The sequence below is a fragment of the Poromitra crassiceps genome, assembly GCF_964638095.1.
Source record: "Poromitra crassiceps genome assembly, chromosome: 7".
Classification (NCBI taxonomy): domain Eukaryota; kingdom Metazoa; phylum Chordata; class Actinopteri; order Beryciformes; family Melamphaidae; genus Poromitra; species Poromitra crassiceps.
In genome coordinates, this window is record NC_139628.1 from 31,435,104 (window position 1) to 31,445,103 (window position 10,000).

Consider the following 10,000-nt stretch of genomic DNA (forward strand, 5'->3'; position numbering starts at 1 on the left):
TTGTCTTTTTCGGAATAACGGCAAAAACCAGAATATTGTGTGCATGTAAACGTAGTCAATGAGGCATAAAGTTGTAGAAAGCTGGGAAGCGCTGAATGGTTGGAATCAACCTCGGGTCCAGTCGGCACTTGGTGCCAGGTGGAACTATTCAAATGACCTGGTGTCAGTCAGGAAAGCAGGAAGCACGCGGACGACTGCCGAAAGGTTCAGCTGTGGCCACCTTGACCCCGCCCACAAGCTTGTGGAGCGCCCGCACGTCAGCGGAGGCTCAGCGGAGGAGAATGGACGTCTGCATGTTAGAGAACCTGTCCATCTGCTTGTGGAGAGACAATATGGTGGGGTGCTGCTCAATAGTGAGCCTGCCAACGGCATGAAAGGGGTTAATTTATCATTGCAGATGGATAAATATCTTCAACTAGAATTATTTCGCATATATCTCCCACCCACACACACACACACACACACCTTACCTGTGTGTCTCAATTTAGTATTTTGTGTTCTGTGAGTTATTATTGTACATTTGTCAAAATTGTGCAGAGACAGTGTGTGTGTGTGTGTGTGTGTGTGTGTGTGTGTGTGTGTGTGTGTGTGTGTGTGTGTGTGTGTGTGTGAAAGTGCGTGTGTGTCCTGGGGAACTCCTGTCTCGGCCCTGTCCCAGGACCCCGGAACCTTCCAGAACACCGAGACCCGTCCACACAACAAACGGCCCCGTCAGCGTGATTTATCGACCATTCACCACCGGGTCACTCTCTCACACACACACACACACACACACACACACACACACACACACACACACACACACACACACAAACATATGCAAGCGTGTTGACACAAACACACACACAGCAACTCGCCACCCAGTTTCACACACTCACAACAATGAGGATCACACACACACACACACACACACAGATGTGTACACACAGAAAATATGTATGAAAGTTGGACAGGGGGAGGGAGGAAGGCGCAGTCTTTTGATATGATAAGAATGGTAAAAAAAACAATGGATGAGAGACACAGAGAAAGAAAGAGCGAGGTGAATAACTCCAAAAGGAGTGAGAGAGAGAGAGAGAGAGCGATGGAGTCAACCGATTCTGATCGGCAAAAGAAAGACGAGAGAAGAAGAGGGAGGAGGAGGAGGGGGAAGAGAGGGAGGAGGAGGAGGAGGAGGGAGAGGGAAGAGAGGGAGGAGGAGGAGGGGAGGAGGGAGGAAGAGGGAAGAGAGGGAGGGGGAAGAGAGGGAGGGAGGGAGGAAAAAGCGAAGAATAAAATGTCGCCAGAATAAAATGTTGGAATTGTATGTTTCAGCAAACCCCATCATGCTTATTATCTGAAGCAAACATAGGTTTCATATCAACATTTCAACATGTCCGCCGACCACAGGAGCTTCACCACAGTTTGAAAATGTTGGTTCATTTGAAGAACGTCAATGCTAATTTGAAAACATTTCACAAGTAAAACAACTTATTGGTTATGGTCCATTTGAAAATGTCACCGTCAATTTGGCAACATTACGCAAATAAAACGACTTTGGTTAAGGTTAGTGTTAAACAACAAAAACGTTGTGACTTTGATTGGCGGTTTGAGTGACGGTTGAAATGGCGACTGTGAATACGCTGGGCAAAGGCTTACGCACTCTGTCACCCCGGCCCACAAGGCCTTTAGTTCGCAGCGTGCTACACTATGTCACTATGTCAATAGCAGACTTTATTCATGTTATTCACGCTACAGTAGGGATGCACCCATTGCACAATTCTGGGCCGATACAGGTACTGATGTTTTAGTTTTTTTACGCCTTTTTTTTTTTTACAGACCTTTTTTTCAGACCTTTTTTTTGACAGGGAAACAAAGAAATCTTCATTATGAACAAATAACTGAGCTGTATTAAAGTCTTTTGAGCACTTCATCACACTATCTTTGAATGAGCACAAATTCAATCATACTGTCATGTAATAATGTAACTGATGTGACTCAACTGATCAGCCACTGCAATCTGTGAACTAGGGATGTTCATTTTGAACAATTCCCATAATCGAAAATCAGGAAAATTAAGGATCAATTATCGATTATCGATAGCGTAATAATAATAATAATAATAATAATATATATATATATATATATATATATATATATATATTTTAAACTCTGGTCTGGTAATAACGTTGCGCGTTCTCGGCCAGCTATAATGGCGATGCCGCTGTGTAGTAAGAATATCAGACACTAGCGCTGTGGCCAGGTAAACAAACATGTTACATGTCAGGTTACATGATGTAAGGCAATCGGCGTCTCCCAGCTTAGCTGACAGCACAAGAGTCAAATCAACAGGCCTGAGCCTCACTGAGGTCCGCAGACCGCTGGGTGTGTTTGTTTGTGTCCCCGGCGCATGCCGGTGTGAATTCCCCATGTTTAAAACAGTTTTGTTGGCACAAAGGCCCGTGCCCAGCCAGAAAACTAGAGACTACCGTAAATTCCGGACTATAAGCCGCGGCTTTTTCCCCGTTTTTGGGCCTGCGGCTTATATAACGGTGCGGCTTATCTATGGATTTTTTCAGAAAAAAAAAAAAAATACAAATAAAATCTCTCTATTTTAGCACTCTTTCTAACTATAAATCCACTTCTGTTTTAATTTCCTCTCTTGCCCTCTTTTCACCACACCGCGGACACTGTGTGCACTGTAAAAATAAACAAAGGTGGTGTTGTGTTATGTTGTTTTGTTGAAATGTTACGGTAATACGGTGAATGGGAGCTTCCTCAAACAGCCATCTCTTTCCCGACAATCCCCTCTGTGCGTGACCCCTTACATATGGTAATTACGGTAAGCAAACGGCCACTCGGCCAACAACTCCCTCCCCCGACTACCAGGAGAAAATCACAAACTTCGGCGAATTCACACAAAGGAAGATCAAGGAATATTCCATCGAACCGGAGCAGATCATAAATATGGATGAAGTGCCTTTGACGTTCGACCTGCCACTCACTCGGACTGTTAACAAGAAAGGTGAATCGTCGATCACATTGAGAACCACTGGGCACGAGAGAACGAATTTCACTTGTGTTCTGGCCTGCTCTGCATCTGGAGTAAAGCTGCCGCCAATGGTGATGATTTTTAAGCGGATTACGATGCCGAAAGAGAAAATTCCCAGTGGGATATGCCTCAGAGTCAACAAGAAAGGGTGGATGATGGAAAGTGTCATGAAGGAGTGGCTGGCTGAGTGCTACGTCAAGCGCCCTGGAGGATTCTTTCACCAAAAAAAAGCTTTGCTCGTTCTCGACAGCATGAGGGCTCATATAACAGATTCCGTGAAAGCAGCCATCAAGACCACAAACTCCATTCGGGTTCCGAAAGGCTGGACTGCTGCGTGATGATGACGCCGGCACAGCTGGGCGCCTTCAGAGGCTGTTCGATTCCGACACCGACAGTGACGAAGAGGAGTTCCTTGGTTTTGAGAGTGACAACGAAGGAGAGAGGAGAGTGGTTGACGAAGCCACCCTGAACCTGTTCGTTTCCGACACTGAAGTTGAGGACTTTGCTGGTTTCAGTACGGAGGAAGAAGAGGAAGACGAGGATTAGTGACTTGACTTTGACTCTGACTCTGTTTTTGACGCTGCACCTTCACCTAAAAGATGAAGACAAGGATTACGGTACCTGGTTTGATTGTTGACAGCACCTTTTGTTGAAATGTTAATAAATGGGAGCTTCCCCAAACAGCCATCTCTTTCCCGACATTCCTCTCTGTGCACGAACCCTTACATATGGTAATTAAACATCAAAACACCCGCGGCTTATAGTCCGGTGCGGCTTATATAAGAAAAAAATAGTCAACTTTGAAGGTGCGGCTTATACACCGGTGCGCCTTATAGTCCGGAATTTACGGTATATGAAGCTCCACCTCACGTTAGTCGGCTGTACAATGTAGTGGGGCGAGGAGGAACGAATTCCACCCAAACCTAGTCCGCAAAAAAAATAAAAATAAGAACAATAATCGATCAAAATTCCACATGATCAATTAAATTCCTTAACGATCAATTATCGATTTTCGATAATTGATGAACATCCCTACTGTGAACGGCATCTTTTTTTGGCCGATTGCAGTCAACAAGGCCAATATCGGCCGATACCGATATACGGCCGATACATCAGTGCACCCCGCATACTGTACTGCAGAACAACCACTAGAGGTCTAGGCGTTGATATACACATATCAAAAAGCGCTGATATACAACAGGGGCGGACTGGGACCATCTTTCAGGCCGGGAGTTTGACTCGACCCAGACCAGGCCAACACATGCGGACACACACACAAAAAGTTTTTGGCTGTTTGAAGCAAGATTTAGTGAATATAATGCGAACATGACATTACATGTTACACGTTATTTGTTCACTAATAGAATTCAACATTGCCTAAATAACTGCAAGTATAATATGAAGACGTAAAAACAAAAACATGCCTCTGTACAAAAGCTTCACAGTAAACTTCATTTAAGGAAGAGTGCAAATACAAAAATAATAAAATCATACTGCTTCATCTCCACTTTAAACTGTATTGTGCAGTCCTACTGATAATCTCATAAAGCACATTAATGTGAAAGCAATAAGCATATAGCCTACATGTTTCACTTTATGCTCTGAAATTGTAGCCTACCTGAAGGTTCCTGGTCTGATTCTGATAAGTTCAACACCACCTCCAGCTCTGCAGGAGCACCTGCTGCAGTGCTAGTGCTGCTCCTGCCTCCTTCTCCACTTTTGTGAAGAAAACCCCAAAAGCAATCCAACCCATACTTTCAGTTTAGCCACTACTGTTTACATTTGACCAATGTTTTTTTTTTATATAGCCTAATATAAATAAATAAATAAATACAAATTAGTGTTATTCATTTAATTTCTCTCACATATTCTAGAGGCAATAGACAATTGTCTACCACTGATATTGTATAGGCCAAGACACAACATAGACTCTCTTTCCACCTCTCTGAACCTCTTTTCTTCTCCATTTTGGCACTGTTGAACAGCAAGCCCCGCCCACCTGCGCTGGGGTGTGAGCAGCTTCTGACTGACAAGTTAACTCATTCCTGCCTGCCTGGCTGCCTGCTATCCGCACAACTAAGAACACTTATACATACTGGCCTGCATGGCCTGCTGTTCAGTGAGTGGCCTGACTGCGCTGCGGGGGAGAAAAAAAAAAAAAAAAAAGAAAAAAAAAAATGCAGGCCAGGCCCCTGGGAAACGGCCCGCCGCTCCCGATGGTGCCTGAATATACAACATATTTTTGTTTCACAATCATTGCACATAAATTGGCACACTTTATTGTATATAGCTAAGTAACTTCTATTTGATTGTGTTATTATGTTTCCATGTCTATATTTTATATGACTCAATTTCCCCTCGGGGATCAATGAAGTTATTCTGATTGAGAATCAGAGTATTTGTGCTTTGCAGAAACGTAACATCCAGAATGTAATGTGGTCACTGGGTTGAAAGGAAAGGAGGAAAGAGGGTGATGGGGAGGAAGAGGACGAGGAAGGGAGCGGGTCGGGGGGGGGGGGGGGGGGGTGGAAGTAAACAGTGATGCCGGATGAATGCAATTTTTCCCTTTTCTCTCTCTCCCCTCGTCTTCCCCCCGTTCCTCTCTCCTCTCGAGCGAGGGCACAAGAGGCACTGCATCATCCCGACAGGCGCAGAAAGAGAGGAGAGGGGGAGAGAGAGAGGGATGACAGGCGCAGAAAGAGAGGAGAGGGGGAGAGAGAGAGGGATGACAGGCGCAGAAAGAGAGGAGAGGGGGAGAGAAAGAGGGATTGTGACGGAGGAATAAAGGGCTATCCGTCTATGTCTGTCACCTCATTCATCCTCCCCTGCCCCGTCCTGCCGGCCCATCCGTCATCCGCTGTCACACACACACACACACACACACGCACACGCACACAAGCACGCACGCACACACACACACACACACACACACACACACACACACACACACACTCGACAACAACGATGACAACACAACGATGCCCGCACACAAACACACAAACTTTCGCTCCCTCTCCGCCCTGTTTCACACATTCACAACGATGACACACACACACGCACGCACGCACACGCCCGCACACACACACACACACAAACACACACTCTCTCTCCGCTCAGTTTCACACACTCAACAGCGATGAGTGATACACAAACACACACTCCCACACAAAAATACACAAACTTTCCGCCCACTTTCGCACGATGGCAAACACAAGTGTGTGTGTGTGTGTGCGCGCGCGCGCGCACACACGCTGCATGTCGGCGGGCAGGCACACACAAACTGTCACTCCCTCTCCGCCCCGTTTCACACATTCACAACGATGACACACACACACACACACACACAAGACACACAAACACATACAGACACTCCACTCAGTTTCACACAATCTCAACAACGATGATGGACACACACACACAGTCACACACACACACACAAAACTCCCACTCTCCAGAATACACTCAATAACAACGATGGCAAACACACATTCGCAGACACACATGTGCACACTCACTTGTTGCCACCCAGTTTCACGCATCAACAACAGCGCGCACGCACACACACACACACACAACCCAGACATGCGCGCATGCACCCACACTCCGCCCCATATCCTAGATTCTCAGCCTCCTCTCCAGTTCTGTCCCTCCTCTGATGGGTTCTGTTCTGTCCTGGGCTTTTCCCAGGACCCAAATACAAGACGACCCAATACACAACCAGTCAAAGCCCAGTCAACATCAGGTCTGGGGACGCGGGGTTGGCCTCTGGGGTCTGGTTCTGCGGTCCTGAACCGGCACTGGCGTTGCTAAAAGCTCGTTTTGAACATGATTTCAAACATGCAGGTGGTTCCTGAAGCTTGTTTGTTAAAGTGGGCTAGAGGTAGACCGATTAATCGGCGCAGATTATTGGAATTTTTAATAATAATAATTCTAATAATAATAATTATTATTATAACGGCAGGGTAAAAATAAGTAGCGTGACAATTTATACTTGATGTTCATGACTACATGCATAGACATCGGCCCCCGCAAACAGATGCCGGATTAGTCCCGCATTATAAATTCAAAATATGCGGGAATTCCCGAAAATATGTGCGATTCCCACAATCCCATGCCGAATTTCAGGCCCACACTCTTTTGTAATAATATTGAGACCGTTACTGTGTTTAATACTCTCATACTCTGTCATACTCTCTCATCTCTAAATACTCTCATTCATTATTGTATTTAAATCATTGTATTTTATCGAATGCAAAAAAATAAAAATAAAAATAAAAATAATCTGCATTATATATCGGCCATCGGCCACCCTGGTCTCTAAACATCGGCGATTGAAAAACCCATATGGGCCGAGCTCTGAAGTGGGCAGTAAGTCAGGCTTTGACTGCACTAAATGAGCAGAACATATCTGCTTTTTGCCAGGTTGTTGATGAATATCAATGAGTCAGCCATGACTTCAGCAGGTGCTGACATTTCTGCCTTTCAAAAGTCACTGAAGAGAAGAGACTTTTTACATGTAGACAGTTTGTAATATACTGGAGATGTTGCAGGTCATATTGACCAATTCAATTTGGGAGAGATTACCTCTGTCTTAACCTCTTGGTACAGAAAGCAAAAGTTGACCATTTCTGCATAATTCTGACTGGTTTAACTTTAATAGTCTATCTACAGATTTAAAGTCTTCGCACACATTTTTTTCCTGTATGCGTTTTTTTTATACGTCACCCCGCCCCAAAAAATGGTGACGCGCAGAACACTTGCACAGTGAGTTCCATGTGTTTTATTATGTCTGTTGTTTTTCGCATTACAAGACAAATATCCGTCTTCTCCTATCCTCATTACAACATGACAGACGACAGGCAGCAGTGGCTGATCTGCAGCAGCGGTGATGTGCACTGGAGAAGGCAGATGATGGCAGCAGGTCAGGGAATGGTAGCCGCATCGCACCGGACAGGGGCTCCGTACTCGCCTTCACCGTCACCGTCACCAAGCCGGCTGTGGTGGGCCGGGGGGCCGAGGTGCTGCAGCACCGCTCCCCGGGGAGAGGGAGCGGAGAGGGGCCAGTGAGGTGGAGCGAGCAGCGCGTCTCTCTGGCTGCCTCTCCATTCAGACTGGAGACCCCCCCACTCCTCTGGCTCTCTCCCCCAAACACAGGCACACACACACGGGTCAAACAACTCGCCGAACCTGTTCCCAAAACTTTAACGACGGACGAAAGTTTGGGAATGGAAAAATTCGGGAAAATGTACACATTGCATCATAAGGTGGACACTTGGGCCGTGAACTGTATTCACTGAGAGGAGTGGAGGAATGCTGGAGACTTGTCCCTTTCTTAACCTAACCTCGCTAATTACTGCATTTCAAGTGGAGCTGCAACAGAGCCTCCATAAACGGTTCACTTCCCGTCCAAGTGGTTCTGCTTCTGAGTTTCAAAGCAGAACCGAGTGAAAGCAATATTTCACTGTGACAAGCCAGTTGTTTTTCAATGAGCTTACCTGCTATAACAGTGTTGGCGGTCAAACGACATCGCTTGCACACCACAATGTGCATTTGGCAAAATGTTTCTTATACGGCTTCTAGGGGGACGGCTTTGAGTCATCGTCGGGATGTTTTGAAGTTTCTCAATTATGGGCTTCCTAAACCTAAACCTTCTGATGCCAAGTTGTTATGATTTGGTGCTATATAAATATAAAATTGATTGATTGACTGATTTATCAATGAGAACAGTCCACATTGATATGTTGCAAGCAATCATATTTTCCTTTTTTTGACAAGAACAAAAAACACGCAGCTTAAAGTACGTACAGTTATAGTTAGTTTCACATCAATGGGCGAGACACTTATGTTGGGGGGGAATAAACCAACAGATTGAGATCAGGGGGGAAAAGAGTAGAGCTGCAACGATTAATCGATTAGTCGATCGACAGAAAATGAATCGACATATGATAATCGATTAATCATTATGAGTAAGATTTTAAGAGAAAAGGTAAAAATTATCTGATTCCAGCTTCTTAAATGTGAATATTTTCTGGTTTCTTTACTCCTGTATGACAGTAAACTGATATTATCTTTGAGTTTAGGACAAAACAAGACATTTGAGGGCACCATCTTGGGCTTTGGGAAACTCTCATCGTCATTTGCTACCATTTTCTGACATTTTATAGACCAAACAACTAATCGATTAATTGAGAAAATAATCGACAGATTAATCGATTATGAAAATAATCGTTCGTTGGAGCCCTAAAAAAAGAGTAAATGATATAGCTACGTATCACTGTTACAGGGTTAATATTGTCATATCTCCAAGTCAACCCTCACCTCCACCCTCCTTCAGACCCTTTAAATGACTCAACACTGGTCCTCAGGCCTTATCCAACACTTTCCTCCTTCCTGGATGGAGAAGCTCACCCAACTCTCTCAACCACATCTCAAATGAAGGTACAGTATCAGACTTCCAAAATCATTAAATATGTTGTTTTTTGGCCAACAGATACACCGGCCATTTGCTACTGCTACTGTGTCACTTCTAGACCCCAGAATGGCCACAAGGGGGTCTGGCTCCCATTGTTTGTCAAATGCTTTTTGAGTACAAACGTCTCTTTTGGAATCATCCATCCTAATCACAACCACTAACATCACTAACCTGTCACTTGAGGTGAGCAAGAGTGAACTTGAACAGCCTTTTACTCCCAATCTAAATGTAGACAGCGCCCTCTGTTGGAATCGAGTTAAACAACAGTAGACTCGTTGTAGTCATTCGCCTCGATATTTATTAACATAATTCTGCCTTTTATTGATTTGGGGGGGGGGGGGTCGTTTTGTTTTCCTTTGAGGACGTGGCGGGCCGGTGAGATGGTCCAGGGGGCGGGGCCAGCACGGGGACCGTATTTTGCCCGTGTGTGCACTAGACTTGAATACTCTTCTAAATAGGTTCTTTGAGCTCTACAAACAAGGGTTATTATGATGTCATAA

The 10,000-nt window shown here is 45.0% G+C and overlaps 1 protein-coding gene across 1 annotated transcript in view; it reads right to left on the reverse strand.

Annotated features, from left to right (window-relative positions):
- Positions 1-10,000, reverse strand: part of LOC310779534 (exocyst complex component 6B-like) — a gene marked incomplete at its 5' end in the record, with an annotated part of 119,475 nt that overhangs the window by 42,519 nt on the left and 66,956 nt on the right. The gene's annotated exons all lie outside the window — the stretch shown is intronic.